Source organism: Antechinus flavipes, chromosome 4 (assembly GCF_016432865.1).
Source record: "Antechinus flavipes isolate AdamAnt ecotype Samford, QLD, Australia chromosome 4, AdamAnt_v2, whole genome shotgun sequence".
Lineage (NCBI taxonomy): Eukaryota > Metazoa > Chordata > Mammalia > Dasyuromorphia > Dasyuridae > Antechinus > Antechinus flavipes.
In genome coordinates this window covers 349,067,463-349,085,465 of record NC_067401.1, presented here as the reverse complement: position 1 = coordinate 349,085,465, position 18,003 = coordinate 349,067,463, and the positions used below count along the sequence as shown (strand labels likewise).

Below are 18,003 nucleotides of genomic sequence, written 5' to 3'. Positions count from 1 at the left end.
ATTGCTTTTCAAAATGGTTGAAAATTCCATAAGCCCTCCAACATTGTCTATTTTCATTTTTGTCATCTTTGCAAATTTGTTAGATGTAAGGTGAAACCTCAAGATTTGTTTCGATTTGTTTTTTATTATTAGTGGTTTGTTCTCAATTCTCTTTACATAATGGATGTCAAACATCAGAAAAATGCAAAGATTTTTTTTCTATCAACTTTTATTCATCTTTTATTACTATTATTTTTCAAAATACATGCAAAAATAGTTTTAAACATTCACTCTTGCAAAACCTTATATTTCAAATTTTTCTCCTTATCTCTCCCCTCTTCTAGATAGCATCTTATCCAATATAGAACATGTGTAATTCTTCTAAACAAATTTTCACATTTATCATGCTATCAGCTTTTATTCTAATACGATAATATTAGATTCAGTTCTTGTAAAACCTCTTCAATTCTTTTAATCAAAACGATCAGTTCTCTCTTTTATGCTCTCCTCTAGACTGTTTGGGGGAACTTGGTTATTTTTTAAAATATCTTTATCATATAAAATTTTGATGAAAACTGCATTTCAAACTTTAAAATATTATTAAATCATTCTAAATTAGCTTAATGAGGGCCCAAAAGGACAACACTAAAATTTTAAACAGAACTTGAATGTGTGAGGTTTTCTCCTCTAATTTAAATTGATACTTTTAGTCAACAATTCACAATAAGTTTAGGATTTTATATTTATTTACCTTTTAGATAAAATATCTGTCCTCATTTTAAGTCATTGGAGATGTAATCCAATAGCAATTATAAGCATAATTCCTCATTTTAAGTCATTGGAGATGTAATCCAATCAATAGAAATTATAAGGATAAATTGCTGAGTTTTGCCTTTTTTTATTTTGCATACATGATGCTCCACTTTGGGATCCATTAACCATTTTGTAATAATTTAGATACAGAGCTAGTCCAATACTCCTGGTTGTCTCTCTCTACACAGTATATATGAGTTCCAGGGAACCATAGTACATAAAGTAAGTACAACTGCACTTCAGGTCTGTGAAGCTGTTAATTGCTCGCTTAATCAAATAGTGGCCCTTTACCAAGCTACTTTTTATAATTTTGTTTCTAAAATTAAAATTAAAAAGGCAAGAAAACCATCAAATATTTTTACTGGGTTCAAAAAAATGTAATTTACTAAATCATTTAAAGAGTTATAAACATGCATAAACTGATATGCACTACATGATATAGAGAAGATGGAAAAATTTATTCAATCTGGGAAAAATTTATGCAATCTGATGTGATGAGGCAAACAGAACCGATTAAAAATATGTACAATGACTCAAAATTTGAAGGTATTAACTACAAAGCAAACAGGAATATTTCAAAATTATTGAGATTAAGTATGACTCCAAGTATGATACAAGAAGACACCTCCATCTGGGGTATCTGGAGCCAGCAGACAAGCCTGTGAGAGCTGATTATTAAATGTTCAGTGTTATACCTAATTTACACCTAAAAAATGACATTTATGCCAAGTGCTACATCTCATTATTGACTTAAGAAAGTGATGAAGAAAATAATACCTATTAAACTATATCTTATTAAACCTTTTTCATCATACCATTGCCTCTAACCCTTTGTAGATGTGAGAGAGAGATTCATGGATGATGGTACACAGAATATATTTTTATACTTTATTGAATTTTTTTTCTTCCTTTTTTTTTCTTTCCCAAGCAAGCACTTTTAAGCATCCCATGCAAAATAAAAACTATAAAAGTGAAACACAATGTACAAAACTAATGGGAAAAGGTGTATGTAGCAAAGATGGCTGAGCCTTTAGATAGCCTTTATGATCACATAATCTATTCACAATTTTCTCTTTGGCTCTCCTCAATTGAGGAAAGCCAGGCAGGGTCAGAATTATATACTTCACATTGCCAGTTTTCTGGTTTGTTTTATATGCACATTTACCTCTACTCAGTTGAGGATAGGGCGCATTCTATTAGTAATAACATGCTACTCCTTACAACTCACTCGTAACTGCTATTAACCAAAGGATAAAAGAAACAACCAGTGATGATAAATGAAATGCCAGGAGTAGAAGAAATCATTCTTAATATTTCATCTGGCCAAAGTCAGCTAAGGGCAGGGCTAGGGTATCTCATGCCACCATAATATTATATGTGAAACTTTCTCTGATTCCAACCAATATGAGGGGACCCTTTTTTAGATCACAAGCTCAAGCTCCAGAGAAAGTAGGAAGAAAAATATAAAATATAGATATCTAAAGCAACAAAAGAAGAAAACTTAGACAGTGATCGTTGTAACCATCAGAACCACAACCAAAAGAATCCTGATGGTCAAACTAAGAAGTTCAAATCCTGAATCAACAGGACTTGACAACAGGACTCCACCATTCTTCCATGTCCACTGGTGGTTTAACAAAACTTCTTGAGTTCTTAAGGCACGAAGCAAACAAGGTGCTTCGGTGGTAACGACCTTCCAGAAGTAAAGTGCATAAATAAGTTTCCATTTCAGGTTATGGCTGAATTTATTCATTATGAAGAGTTCACTGTCATAAAAAGCAGCAGAATCATAGATGTTGATCTGGCAAGCCTTGTCTGCTAGGTCTTTCTCAGATACCACAAAGGTGTCTTGCTGGATACCATAGCAGTTGCGCTGGTAGATCACCTGTTCTGCCACTAGCTGCTTCTGGATGCAGAGTAATAGCTCATTATTGTTCCTCCAGAATAATGATGCAGAACTTCTGAGTGTCAGTAAAGCTCTTTAGCATCACTGGATGACACATAGTCCCAAAGGTGTCTTAGGCTTCTGCCATTCAGATCATTGATTTAATGTACTGAACTGTGATGAGGATATACTCCCTGTGGTCATGGATTCTTTCCTTAGGTCATTCTAATCTTGGCAATTTTATCTGGGTCATCTGGTTAAGTTCTTTATAGACCTCCTTCTTTATCTCCTGAGACAAGAATTCTATATCATATGTGTTAGGCAGGGCTAGTTCTAGTCCTGCCATTTCTTATTGCTGGGGTGATTTTTTAATATGGATGCCAACCACAAAGTGGAGCAGCATATCATCCTGAACAGGATCCACAACATCTCTCACAATACACAGGACATCAAGGTGGAATATGATGGGCTCTCTGAGGGGGGTCAATGAGGGGTCATACCACCCTCCTATGAGATTGGCAGCAGTGGTAACAGTGCAGCAGACCTGTAGGGAAGGGACAGTACTAGCTTTGGATATGGAGATGTTTTGCTGTTTCATGGCTTCATGGATGATGCTGGTCCTGTCCTAATCATTCATCTTGTCAAACTCATCAATCAAGCACACCCCTCCGTCAGCCAGAACCAAGGCCCCAGCTTCTAAGGTCCTCTCTCAACTGACAGGATGCCACTGGACATATGCAGTGAGCCCCACAGGTAAGGCCCCCTGCCCAGTGATGGAGATGGCTCAGCCAGGTACTTTTTCCACATATTTAAAGAACTATGCCAGAATCCCCACACAACAACCCCATTACCTCATACCTTGTGCTTGCCCCCAGAGTTTGGGGTTTTCCTCCAAATGGAGTCAAGGCAAGGCCTCTTTTAATGCCTTCATGTCCATAGATAGAGGGGACCATGCTAGGAAAAAGCTTCTCTCCAATCTACTGGTCCTTAAATAAACTAATAATAGTCTTCACATCCTCATCAGGTACCCTATAGCTGCTTTGTCATCCCTCTTGGCCACCTGATTGGACAAAATAACTGTAGGAAAGATAGGGAAGCCATTAAGCAGTATTGAGAGAGCCATCCTGATTATTATGGAAGTCAACTCAATTTCATCTCCTGGCTTGTAGCTGTCCATAGATCAGCTAAAAGAATGGCACCTTTGGAGTTAGGAAACCTGCCCGTAGCCACTTTGTCTGGATTCTCTTGTATTCAGATACACTGGTAATTTTGTCTCTTCCATGTTGATTTCAAAGGGACCAGCAGACTGACATTCAGGATAAGACATTCACCTTCTGGTTTGGGGACTGACCCCAGAACTGACTCCAGGACAAAGTTATATTTGTTGCAGTTATACTTGACCATGCTGATTTGGGGCAAGACTCCTGGGCAGCTGGTCACCAGGCTACTGGTTCAGAGGCAGCTGCCTGAGGGAATAAAAGTAAAGTGGGTAAAGTAGGAGATGCAGACATGGACGTTACTGGCAATTCAATCATACTTTAAGTACATGACCAACACCACTTCTCAGGCAGCTTCATCAAAGATCCCTAGGAGCTCTGCTGGTGCCTTAGATAAGAAGTAGACCAGGACATGTTCCCGGGCTGCCTGTCTTCATAATTCACTACCAGGGTCTCCTTCTTTTCTTTACACATGTCACTAATTCACTCCTTGAAAACATTGTGACCATGTCCATCCCCATGAGTGCATATAAAGTTCTTAAATTGATGGTGAATTTCCAGTGGAAAACCTGCCATGATTACCTACTCTTGGACAGTGTAGCCTTTCAAATCTTCCATCATGTCCTCCTTCTCTCCCTCCTTCATCAGGCACCATGTCCAGGCTGGACATTGCTCCTCATCTTCACTATAATATACAGCTCCTAGCACATGTGTCCCAAGTCTTTGTCAGTCTCCAGGTCTCATTGCTGCATCTGCTCAGAGCTTCCCTCTGGCTGGCAGTCAACTTCTCCACATCATCATCCAAGTCTAACCCTTATGCCTCAGAGATGTCTAGTTCAAGAATGGCTTGATAATCCCTCTCCATTCCATCCCCAATAAGCTCTTCTCCATCCTCTTCCCCTTCATCAGAAAACTCTTCAGTGTCATCAAAGACCTTCTGATTCATCAAAGGTGATGGGTCTCTGTAAGGGTTGGAGTTCAAAGCATCAGTGCCCCCACCCCGAGTACTTCACCCAGGGCCAAACCAAAGTGACCATCACTGACACGTCTGTATCTTGAGACTGAACTGGACAAAGTTATTTTTAAAGACTCAGAGGAATCCACCATAGTTGCTTCAGCTCTGCATCCACAGCCACAACAACTTCCTCCCCTTTTTTTTTTTTTTCAAAAAATTGTTAGATGTCAGGAAAGGGGAAAAATACTGTCAGCTAGTCAACAAGCATTTATTAAATGCCTACCATTTGCCAAGCTTTATGTGAAGTACTCAGATACCAAAGATCCCCCCCAAAAAAAATCATTGTGCTCAGGGATCTCAAAATCTGATATATAATATGTAAATAGCTGCATACAAAGACATGCACACACGCGCGCATACACACACACACACACACACACACACACACAGTATTTGAGATAAATTTAGAAAACATTAAGATTATTAAGGACTGAGAAAAGGCTTCTTAGGGAAGGTAAGATCTCATCTGAGACTTTATAAGAGATAAAAGATGGAGATAAGAGGGAAAGGATTCCAAGCATTCAGGACATACAATGAAACTAACAAGAGTCAAGAAATGTAGTGTCATGTTCAAGAAATAGCAAGAAGGCCAATATTTTTGCATTATAAATAACATGGGGACATGCACTGGATTATACACAACATGAGATGTGGAAGGAGGTGGAGAAAGAGAAAGGGGCTGGATTTTATATGGTTTTAAAAACCAAATGGAGGACTTTATATTTAATCTTGGAAGCAATTGAGAACTATTGGAGTTGATTAAATAGTGAGATGACATAGTCAGACCTGCATTTTAAGAAGATCCATTTAACAACTGAGGGGTAGACTGAAGGTGAGGAGTGATTTGTGTCAGACCAACAGGTAGTTAGAATAGTCTATGTGTGAGGTGGTAAGGGCCTATGTCAGGATGATGACAGTGTCAGAGGAGAAAAGGGAGCAAATAAGAAAGATGTTGCAAAGGTAGAGTCCTTGGCAACAGATTGGACTTTGTAAAGATTAGAGAGAGTAAAATATTCTGGATATCACCTAGATTAGGAGCTTAGGGAAAGTAGGAGGATGATTGTTCCCTTGATAGTAGTAGGGAAATATGGAAGGGAGAAGGGTTTAAGGGTAAAAAAAATTTTTTTTGGTATATGTTGAGTTTAAGATATCTTCAAGATGTTCAGTTCTAAATGTCTAATAAGCAGTTGAAGATGTGATACTCAGGAGAAATGTTAGGATGTAGACTAAGGAAGTGGATGAGATCACTAAGTGAAATAGAGTAGAGGGAGAAAATAAGGCCCAAGATTGAACTATGATGTTAACTCAGCTCCAATAGAGCAGTAATGAATTGAACCAGCCTACACTCAGTGAAAGAACTCAGGGAAATGAGGGTGAACCACTACATAGAATTCCCAATCCCTCTATTTTTGTCCACCTGCATTTTTAATTTCCTTCACAGGTTAATTGTACACTATTTTCAAAGTTCAATTCTTTTTATACAGCAAAATAACTATGGACATATATACACATATTGTATTTAACACATACTTTAACATATTTAACATGTATTGATCTACTTGCCATCTTGGGGGGGGGGGGAAGGAGGGGAAAAATTGGAACAAAAGGTTTGGCAATTGTCAATGCTGTAAAATTATCCATGCATATATCTTGTAAGTAAAAAGCTATAATAAAAAAAAGAAACATGATGTTGGAAAACAATTCAGCATATGAGGAAAACCCATCATAGGAGATTGATTAAAAAGTAAATAAAGGTCATGAAAACCTAGAGAGAAGAGAGAGTATCAGTGAGTAGACCGTGTTCTAACGGTTTCAAAAGATAGGTCAAGAAGAAAGAACATTGAGAAAAGTTCATTAGATTTGGCGATTACAAGATCTTTGGTATTTTGGAGAGAGCAATTTCAATTAAATAATGGGGTAAGATGCCAGACTAGTTATAGAAGTAAGAGAAAGATAATGGAGGTGTTGATTGTAGATAGTCTTCTCAAGGGATTTAGTCACAAAAGGGAAGAGAGATGTAGGACAATAGCTAGCAGGGATGAATGGATCAAGTGATTATTGATTATAGGAAAATAGGAATGTGTTTGTGTGCAGTAAGTAGGGAAGCATCTAGTAGACTGCAGAGATTGAAGATTAGTGAGAGAGTTGGAATAATATAAAGGGCAATCTGCCAGGAAAGATGGAATGGAACGGCATCATTTGTAGGAGTTTGCCTTGAAAAAGAGGAACACATCTTTCTGTGAAATGGGTTTAAAAAAAGAAGATAGTTGTGAAAAATATGAGTGGTGTGAGATGAGCAAGGGAGAAAGAAGGAACTCTTATCAAATGGCCTCATTTTTTTTTTTCAGTGAAGTAAGAGGCAAGATTCTAAGTGCTGAGTGGAGAGGAGGAGGAATGCCTTAGGAAGTTTGAGGAGGGATGAAAAGATTTTGAAAACCCAATGTGGTAAATGGGATTGTGTATCAGTTAGGTAGGGAGGTATAAAAAAGATTGCCTTCCTGCAGTTTTTTTAGATTTAGATTATGTAATATATATTTGTAATGAACTCAGCCAGCAGTTTTTTATTTTATCCTACTTTGTTCATCCACACATGACTAGGAATAAATGCAGCAGATGATGGCAGTAATCCAAAACTGGATTTTAGCAGGCATAAAAGATCAAAGAACTTCAGAATAAAGGATAATGTACAGTTGAATGGGTTCACCAAGAGATCAAGATGGTAGAAGGGAAGAGAATGTAGCCAGTGCAGGGTTGATGGCCTGTGAAAGATCCACAGAGTAGAAGGTTTGAAGGTCACAGTAAGGATGAAGAACAGGATTGGGGGTTGTAAGGTAGAAAAAAAATGAATAAATATTAGATAAAGAAATTTCAGAGTTCATAAACATGGAAGTGTGGAACATTTGTGGGTAATTGCAAATTACAACTTAAGGTTGTAACCATTTCTGTGTGTAGCTAAGGTAGTCTGAAGGTCATATAAATAAATAAAATTGTAGAACCTGGAAGTTAAGATTTTTGGGAGATTATCATTATGTATGTTGAAGTCCCCTGCTATGAAGAAAAAAGTTGGGAAGGAAAGACTACGACCAGGCACTGAACTTATTGAGGGAAGAGAGGAGAGTGATCTAGAAATCTGTAGATGAGTCACTGTAATCTTGATTGGATCTTAAATGTATATTGAATGAACCCAAAAGAAGAGGCAGGTGATGATAGATGAAAAGTTTGGAAGTGGCAGTGAGGAGCAAGAAGTATTCTACCTTCAACATTAGTCTCAAGCAGGGAAAGAGCTTTGAGTAAAAGTGTAACTAATGTTGGAAAGAATGGCCAGTAGTGCAGTATTATCGGAATGGGGGAGAACTAGTTCTCCTTGAATGCTGATAGAAAGAATTTGAAAGGAAAGGATTTAAGATGAAAGCAAATTTCTTAATTATGGGATTCCATAATTAAGATCGAAATCTACTCACAGCAAAAGGAGTGGATAGTTTGGAGTGGGATGTTGGGGGAGAGTTGCTAGGTAGAGGTTAATTAAATTAAAAACATGGGCAGAGGAGGAACAGAAGCAAAGTTTGCACAGTGATAGACTGGGCATTCCCCCTATTTCTAGTCCATCATTTGAGAAATGTATGAATAATTGTGGTATATGAATATGATGAAATACAAATGTGCTATGAAAAAAGGAAGATTTCAAGTAGACATAGAAAAATTTGTATGAACCAGATAGTTAAATAAGTAAAATCAAAAAAAAATATTAAAATAGGTTTTTTTTAAACTGATGTGATTAACAGAATTTTATATTTCTGTAGGTGATAAGGACTTGCTGGAGTTGATTGAACAGGTATATGAATATGATGAAATACAAATGTGCTATGAAAAAAGAAAGATTTCAAGTAGACATAGAAAAATTTGCATGAACAGATAGTTAAATAAGTAAAATCAAAAAAATATATTAAAATAGTTTTTTTTTAAACTGATGTGATTAACAGAATTTTATATTTCTGTGGGTGATAAGGACTTGCTGGAGTTGATTGAACAGGAAGATGACATAATAAGATTTATGTTTTAGGAAGATCAATTTGTTGACTAACTAGATGGCTGTCAATAATAGTAATTTTCAATCTTTTTGGTAGTGTGCTATCCTAAAATTGATTTGATTACATAGGCCTCTTCTCCCAGTTCCCTAAAAAGTTTTAGATTGTGTATTTATAAATTTAAGGTAAATTAAAATTAATTTTATTTTGAGAGTTATGCCATGAAAAATAAACTGGAAACCCTGGGGATAAGAATACCTAGTCTGTGTAGTTTGAAATGTAGTGGCACTGCAATCATGGTGAAAGCACTTTATATTTATATCTTTCATCTAAGTAAAATTACTTGAGCAATTATCAATCAATGAAATACTAATTATAATATAATTGTTCTCATGGGTCTTTCTCTTATTCTCCCCATTTCTAGAATGCTTTAAAAATTTTTGAGACAATGCCCCAACTGAACAGGTGGTACAGGAATACTACTGGTACTATTTTTTTATTATTCACGTTAATTGGAGACAAAGATAGAATTACAATTAAAATTTCAAAAAACTTTAGTTTCTTTTGTCTTTTGTGTGTAATTAAGTTGTGAATTAGACAAAAGAAAGAACCCACAAAGGGAAAAAAATTGGATAATTCCCAATTAGACAACCTGGCTCCAAATAATAGATGAAATTAAGGCAGAAGACTGTTATTCCAGATTACATATAAGAGAATTACCTAAACTTCAGTAGAAGTTAGGACAATTGGAAAGTCAAATTTTCCAGTGTCATTTTGGATCTTGTGATATGAGTGAATGTAGAGGCCTGCACATAGAGGTTTCCTGACAAAACACAGAAAGCCCTGATAAGAGATTGAATTAATGACAATGGGCAAGATACTATACTCTACTGGGAGCCTGGGTTTCCTCATCTTGAACAGGAGTTGGAAGGTAGTGTTGATAAATGGTTAGCCTCAGAATCAGCTTAGCCTTTGATGACCTACTGGCACTTTTGTCCTGGGCAATTCAAAAATAGTTGCAGAATAGTTACTGCAGAACAGTTGCGGAGGAAACTCCTTCACCAGAAGTTTCCTACACTGATGAAGTCTTTCCTTTCTCTCAATGGGTCTCATAAGGGCTGCTGTTGTAACACTTGTGTTTGCCCCCTGATAGGCTTAGTATGAGAATCAAGTTAAATAGTATATGGAAAGCCCTTTGTAAACATTTATGTATGGTAGAAATGTTGTCAGCTGTTTATATTATTTGTTATATGTATTACTACTATAACCTATTCTACAAAGATTTTTTAAAAACTCCAGATAAATGTAGTATACATGTTATGTTTAATATTTTATATATAGATTGAGTTTTAAAAACCTGAATAATCTACACTTGCACCATGGCAAGTTCTTCTTTTAGTGAATATTTTGATTGAGTAATCTCTAATTTATAATATTTTTTACCACTCTCCCTCTGGAAATTAGCTCTTCTCTTGACTTCCAGTATACTATACTTTTCTGGTTCTTAAATCTCAAATTATCTCCTTTGTTTCTTTTGCTGCCTCTTTCTTCTAGTCAACTCCTAATTTCCTTTGCCTGGAACCTCGAACACCTTGGCAACACAGGGTCTAATAGGTAAGACTTTGTTTTATCTTACCTAAAACCAGGTGGTCTTGCTGCTCCGCTCTCTCATAACCCCAAACCTGTGTACTATATTCCCCCATTAGGATGTTAGCTTCCTGAGAACTGAGAACATCTCCCTTGCTTGTATTTGCTTGCATCTTTCAAATCGACTAAAAATCCTGCCTTCTACAAGAAGTCTTTTCCAGTTCCCCTCAAGGCTGGTGCCTCCTCTCTGTGACTTTTGTCAATTTAGCCCCTGTATGTCATTTGTATATCATTGATTTCATCTTGTTTCTACCCTCCACCCCCTGTATCACTCTTGTTTGCATTGTATCTTCCCCATTAGACCTTCTTCTTGAGAGCTGGGAAGGTCTTTTTTTCTTTCATTGTATCCACAGCACTTAGCAAAGTGCCAGACATACAGTCAGTGTTTAAGAAATTCTCTGTCTCTTTTCTTCGTGCTCCTTAGGATAAGGCTTTGGCTTTTTGCTCTTCTCTCTACAAAGCATCTGGCCTGGAATTGGGAAGGCCTGAACTGAAATGAAGTCTCACACACTTCATAGCTATGTGACCCTGGCAAAATACTTAAATTCTGTTTGCCTCAGTTTCCTCAACAGTAAAAGAGGTAATAATAACTGCCTTTCAGGGCTATTGTGATGATTAAACAAGATAATCATTATAAAGTACTTAGCACAGCTCCTGGCATGTAACATAAATGTTATTAAACATTTTTGTGTTTTTAACTATAACTTATATGTAGATAACTATGTAGAGTTGTAGCTTCAATTCTCTTTTCATTGCAGCACAAGATCAAATTAATTCAAACTTCTTGTTTAGTTGATTAGTCATAGCCAAACTCTGTGTGGTAATATTTGGAATTTTCTTGGGAAATATACTAGCGTGGTTTGCCATTTGCTTCTCCAGCTTATTTTACAGATGAGGAAACTGAGGCAAACCAGGCAAATTGACTTACGCAGAGTCACACAGCTAGGAAGTGTCTGAGTCCAGATTTGAATTCGTCTTCTTGATTTGAGGCCTGGCATATATTGTACCATCTAGCTACCCTAAAAATAGTAGATGTTTTTCAATGATTATTTCACATTGTTAATTCCTACCAACCATACTAAAACCAATATATTATTCACAGGAATTCTTGTGTCTCTCATTCTACATACAATTGATTTTTTTTAATTCAAGTGTAGAACTCAATAAATTTCATCTTATTTCATCTACTCATTATTCTTCATGTTATTTGTGGATCCCTATTCTCTCATCTAACATAAACTTTCCCTCTCAACTTCATATCATGTGCAGATTTAACAAGCGTGCCATCTCTCTCTTCACCCAACTAATTGAAAAGGAAATTTTGAAAAGAAAAAGATCAAGTATAAAACTTAATACTTCACCAGAGATGCTTTTTTTTTCACAGAAGAAACTTAGAAGATCCCTTAGAGATATTTTAATATCTTTTTACAGATAAGGAAACTGAAGCCCCAAAACGTTAAAATGACACTTGTCCAAGGGCACAATGGAAGCCAATGGCAGTGAGAGTGACATCACAATATCCTGCTATTGTGTGAAATCAGCTTTCAGGCGGTAGTCCCAACTATGATTTGGGATCATGATGACTCATATGGTACTGTTAAATACATATTAAATACATAGTGTCTCAAAAAACCTTAGTGCCTTTAAGTCATAAGTTTAAGCTTATAAAGACTTAAAACTTCACTGGGACCTTTGGAGCACCCTTACAAAACTTAAAACATTTGGGATATACATTGTTTTTACCATGATTTGTTGTTTAAGCATGTTTTATTCGTCATTATCTCATTTAGGTTGGAGTTTGTTATTGTTTTTCCTCCCCGCAAAGACACTGAAGTGCTTTGTCATTTCCTTCTCCGGTTCATTTTACAGTTTACAAATGAAAGAAACTGAGCCAAACAGGATTAAGTGACTTGTCCAGGGTCATACAGCTAGGAAATGTCTGAACCAGAAGAAAAACATATCATATGATATAAATTCTCCTTTCTAACTACTAGCTTTTTGAGAAAATTTTATGTAGTCTGATCATTCTATTTGCATATAATATCCATGCCCAGTAACTGAGTTATAATTTAAATATTCTCCTGTTACATGAAATGAGTTTTGAAATAATATTCTGTAGATAACTGTAGTTTTCATGTTAAATAGTTAAATTCTCAATAAGGCTCTTTATATTGAGGCAGTTAATGAAAAAGTCAAATAACTGGAAAATCCTATTTGGGTCACATAAATAAGCCTTCCATAAAGCTAGAATTCCCTCTGCAAAAGTCTCTTGAGACATAACTTTGGACTAGATTCACTTCCATTTTAATTTCATCCAATAATCATTGTCTTCTAGCAACTGGAGAAATGAACTTCCATAAAAAATGCTTATATTGTGTATGATATCATTGTGTCCTAAAAATAGAAAGTTTTAGAATATAACTTGATTTTATATGGAAAAATGACAATTAGAAAACATTAAGCACAAGTTAGGGCATTGTACAGTAACAAGAATATTAGATCACAAAACAAGACCAAGATTGGAATTTAAATTTAACCACAAATGAGATGAATTCGGAAAGTCACAATCTTCTTAAGCCTCCATATCCTCCTTTATAATATGAGAGTCAGGCTACATTATCTCCAAAAGTAATATCATTTCTAACAATATTCTAACAACATTTCTAACAACAAGAAAAGAAAGGAGTTTATTACATTTTCTTTGATGGAGTAGAGCTATCCGCCGTGTGTGTGTGTGTGTTGGTTTGATTTGGTTTTGGAGGCATTCAAATCCTAAGTGATCTCTACTACATGACTCGTGATCTACCCAGAGTCATGTAGTAGTCAGTGTCCAAGGCCACAGAAAAGATGATGACTGAGAATAGTTTAAGCTTAACAATTTAAAAATATTGACAGTTGTGCTTTAATTGCATTACATTTATAAACTGAGAAATCATTGAAGAGGTATTATGTAAAGGAGAAAAAGATGATAAATGATACAAGATAGCAGTTTCTAAGTTCACCTTACTTAACATTTTATAACAATTACACATAATTGGGAAATGAGCGTTAACTGATTTACTTATAAAAAAGATTTAGGCAGATTTGGTTCATAATAATAGTGTGTTTGGAATTATGCATTTTATTAAACAGCTTTAGAAAAACAAACCACTGAGTATTAAAACATTCATTAAATTTCACAAAAAAATCAACATCTTGAAGTACTACCAGTTCCTAAGTCTTAAAGATATTGCTGTTGTTGATGTCTGTTATTCCAAGCTTTGATATCAATTGGATCTTTCTAATGTTGACAACATCCAGAGTTACAAACTTATTCTTAACAGTTACAGTTTTAGCAATCACTGTTTAATATTTTCAAAGAAGTAAGTGTAAAGTGTCTTTTTGAAATGAGTCAGAATGGGCAAGTGTGATGACCGCATATTTAAAATCAGCCAGAGTCAGGAATTCAGGTTAAGGGAAAAATCTTCAATCTTTATTCTCAGTAGAGGTGAAGAAGGATTGCGATAGCAATATGGGCAGCTGCGACAGGAAGCCAGCTAGCAGAGGGGGATCGGAGGTGAAGGGCGGTCACAATAGCAATGTGAGCAGCTGTGACAAGATGCCAGCCAGCAGTCTCTCTTTCTGCTTCCCTTTCCACTCCCCTGCCTCCACCCACCAAAAACGTCATTTCCTATACAACACATCAGGACTTGCACAAAGAGTGGGCAGGGGCCATTCTTTCTCCAAGCTTATATATTAATAGAGTATGGTCCAATTACTATTTAGCCTCACGTGCTTGGGACCTCAGTGCATCAACTCAAGCCATCTCCGGCTTTCTTTTGTTTTAGAACACAGGTGGTCATGCCATCCCTGACTCCTCAGGGAGGTCAGAGGCAAGTGTGCTTTCATGTTGTAACTGACGATTTTTCTTTGGAATTATTGCAGTGAATCAGCCAGCATAACTAGTGACTGATTAGACAGTTTTATCATAACCAGTAACACAGAAAGAATGTGGTAAAGGTATCATTGTTGATCTTTAAACTAGTAGAATTCATCCAGATTCTAATTAGTGTAGGTAAAGATATTTCTATGTTTTCAAAACAGGGTTAAATGAAATTTTCTTTAGAGAAACTAAGTAGAATCAAAATGCTGTTTTTCAGTTTACTTTTAGTCAACACCTAAATTTGTAATTTGATTTCCTATTCCATTTGTGGAATTTATTTTTTCTTTTGTTTTGTAATACCTAAATAATATCTATGTTTGGCTTCTAGGTTCACAAAATCTTAAATATTTACTATCTGACCCTTTATAGAAAAAACTTACCAACCCTTGTCATATTCCAATTATAGGTTGTCCAGGTAAATGCAATATTTTCCCTATAAAATGAGCTAAGAGCTCATCCAAATTCATTTTAATATTAACTATCCGAAGTTTATATGATTATGTGGCTCTTTTAAGCATATCAGGAAGTTTTCATCATATTTTAAGTGACCTTGGCTTAATGATTTTTGAAGTCCTTTTCAGTTCTAGGAATATTCTGATTATTTTTATTCTTTCCTTCAAGAGTTATATGGAGTATGATGTAGATTGGTATGTTGATGCAGAAAGTTTTTTTTTTTAATTACTATAATTTGTCATTCAAAAACACATGTTAGAAGTATCTATCATATATATATGCTATCTATAGAAGCATATATCACCCCTCCCAAAAAATGCACAAAGAAACTCTAATAGTACCCAAGGTGTAGCCATTGCCCTAGTGGAACACCTCAATGTTGGCTTGGCATTCCCACACACCTCTAAATGGTATGATTGAGGCTTCTGACTTCAGTAGAATTCATTGGCACTATGCCAGGCACTGTAAAGAATACAAAAGTGAAGAAAAGGCAGGAGGATATACTGCAGCCCGGCTCTGGATTTAGAATCAGAAGACCTAGGTTCATATCCTGATCCTTACTTTCTATCTAGCAACTTCGGGCAAATTGACCTGACTCCTTTGGACTTCATCACTATGAAACAGAAAGTTTAGACTAGATGACCTCTAATATCTCTTCCAACTCTAAATGTATGATTTTGTGAAATACAAATTATTATTAGATTTGGGCCCTCAAAAAGTTCCAAAATGTGATAAGTGCTAGAGATATGTAACAAATACAATAATTAAAATAATTATAATAATAACTTAACATTTACATGATGCCTTAAGGTTTACAAAGCCTTTTCTTCAAAACTGTATGAGATAATAATACAAGTATTGTTGACATTTTATAAGTGAACAAACTAACTACAGTACCTTGACCATAGCTTAGAGCTAGAAAATGGTGAAGCCTGAAACTTGTACTCAAACCTGGTTCTTAATAGTCATTTTTGTTTTGACTTTATCTTCTCTGTGAAAGATTAGATTATTTCCATCAAATTACAGAGAAGATAATTTGAGCTTGATCTTCAAAGATAGGACTTTACTTATTAAAGAAAGTTGTGGAGGGTTGAAAGGGGAGGATTTGGGAGGGTTTGTTTTTTTTTTAAGAGAAAATGATCAATAGTGTGAAAAACTGCAAGGGGAGATCAAAGGAGGATTAAGCCCATTGGATGTAGTCATTAGCAGATGACTTTCAAGAAAAGGTTTCAGGAGAGTTAGTTGAAGTTACAACCAGAAAAGAGAGTCATTATGGAGTGAAAAAATGGAAGCAGAAAATATAAAATGTTCTTCGGAGAATTTTGGTAATGAAATAAAAGGAGAGAATTGGGTTGGTAGCTAGACAGAGTAGCATAGTCAAAGGAAGGTGTTTTTAAGATAAATAGGCAATGTTTATAGGTATCAGGAGGAAAAAATCTAGTAGAGAAGCAATGAAAAAGATGGGAGATCATCAGTAGTCCAAAATCCTAAAAGAAATGGACTATAATATCAAGAAGGTTGGAAGGTTATCCTGAAACCAAAAAGATGGAGAGGATGGGGAAAGGTCTCCAAGGAATTTTGAGTTATCATAGATAAGATAATTAGGAGCTCACTTTGGACAACTTCAGCTTTTTCAGAAAAGGAGATGATGTCATTTAATAAGGATTGAAGGTTAAATGGGGAAAAGGTTTAGAAGAGCCTTCTTCTCAAGTTTCCCCCACCCCTTCAAGGAGTCAGAGTTAAGTAAGTGACTTGCCCAGGGTCACACAGAGAAGTGTCCAATTTCTGAAGCAGTATTTGAACTTGGGTTCTCCTAATTAGAGGGCCAGTCTCTTACCTGCTGTGCCACCTGGTGGATGCCCCTAGAAGAATCCATTCTAAGGGGAATATGATAGCAGTGTCAGTTGGAAAGATTTGCAAGAATTGGTGTGAGAGTAAATATAGCCAGGAAAAAAATTTAAAACAAAGACTATAGAACAGTGTAAATGAAAATAAACAAAACTATATAATTTTAATGACTTAACCTTTAATAAACAAAACTGTTAATTATAATGACCAATCTTTGTCTCAGAGAAGAGATGAGAAAATGCACTTTTTTGCTGTAGAAATGGGGGTCTGTGCTTCTAAAGTATTGTATATGTAATATATCTATTCATTAAAGTTGGTTTTGCATAATTTCACTTTATCCCTTTCCCCTTTTTTGTTAAAAAAGGAAAATTCATTGTGTAGGGGAGAGAGTATGTTCAGCATTAACTATGAAATAAAAATAAAAGTCATTAATAAAACCTTATAAAGAAGTCAATATAAGATGAATAAAAGAACTGGCAGCAATATACAAGCAATGCACCAATAAGGGGGAATCAAAGCATAAATTTCTAATGAACTCAGCACAATTTCATAGGAAGTGAGAAAGCATATGATAGAATAGCCAGGAAAGGAGGGGGAGTATTAAAAACATCTGAAGGAGAACTATAAATGTAAAGAGAAATCATCAATAAACTTAAACTTTATAAAGATGTACATAGAAGATGAAAGCAAGAATAGGTAACTCTTCTCAGAATTGTATACTAAATTCTCAATCTGGGACTGAGCAGGTGACCTTCAGCTAGAGAAAAAAGCTAAAGATAACAAAAAAGGTTTTCTGAGTTCCATATAAGAGGATGATCAAAGGAAGGGATAGTGTTGCTGCTTGGATAGTTGGAGTGGTGATAATTGAAGCCAGAAAACTCACTTCTCATCTATCTCCTGTTTTCTTTGCCAAGAAGAGAATGAATTTTAGACTAAAAACATCACCAAAATTTGCCTCCAAAGAGAAGTGATGTCCAGTATAAAGAAGCAGATTATAAGAGAAGTATCAGAGCTGCACTTGATAAAATCATTTATTACGTGGTTCAGATAAACTATGTCTTGAAGATGTTAAAAGAACTGGAAGAAATGATTATTGCAATATTGTCTTCAATAATAGTCAGCAATATTTGGGATTGTTTTGGGGGAGGTTCTTTTTTTTTTTTTTTTTCCAATTAGCAAGCATTTTTTCTCCCTCCCAC

General features: G+C 35.7%; 1 protein-coding gene and 1 pseudogene across 7 annotated transcripts in view; one reads left to right on the top strand and one right to left on the bottom strand.

The window, feature by feature from the left end:
- RSPH3 (radial spoke head 3) overlaps nucleotides 1-18,003 on the top strand; it is a 143,133-nt gene that overhangs the window by 83,762 nt on the left and 41,368 nt on the right. For 2 of the 7 annotated variants that reach the window (XR_007953663.1, XR_007953662.1), the window contains exon 9: nucleotides 10,489-10,548. The exons of 4 other annotated variants lie outside the window; for them this stretch is intronic. The gene's annotated coding sequence lies outside the window, so the exon portion shown is untranslated. Of the gene's footprint in view, nucleotides 1-8,709; nucleotides 8,742-10,488; nucleotides 10,549-18,003 lie in introns of all 7 variants that reach the window. One more of the 7 variants, XR_007953664.1, reaches the window with a different exon arrangement.
- Nucleotides 2,294-5,269, bottom strand: LOC127561561 (DNA replication licensing factor MCM2-like; annotated as a pseudogene).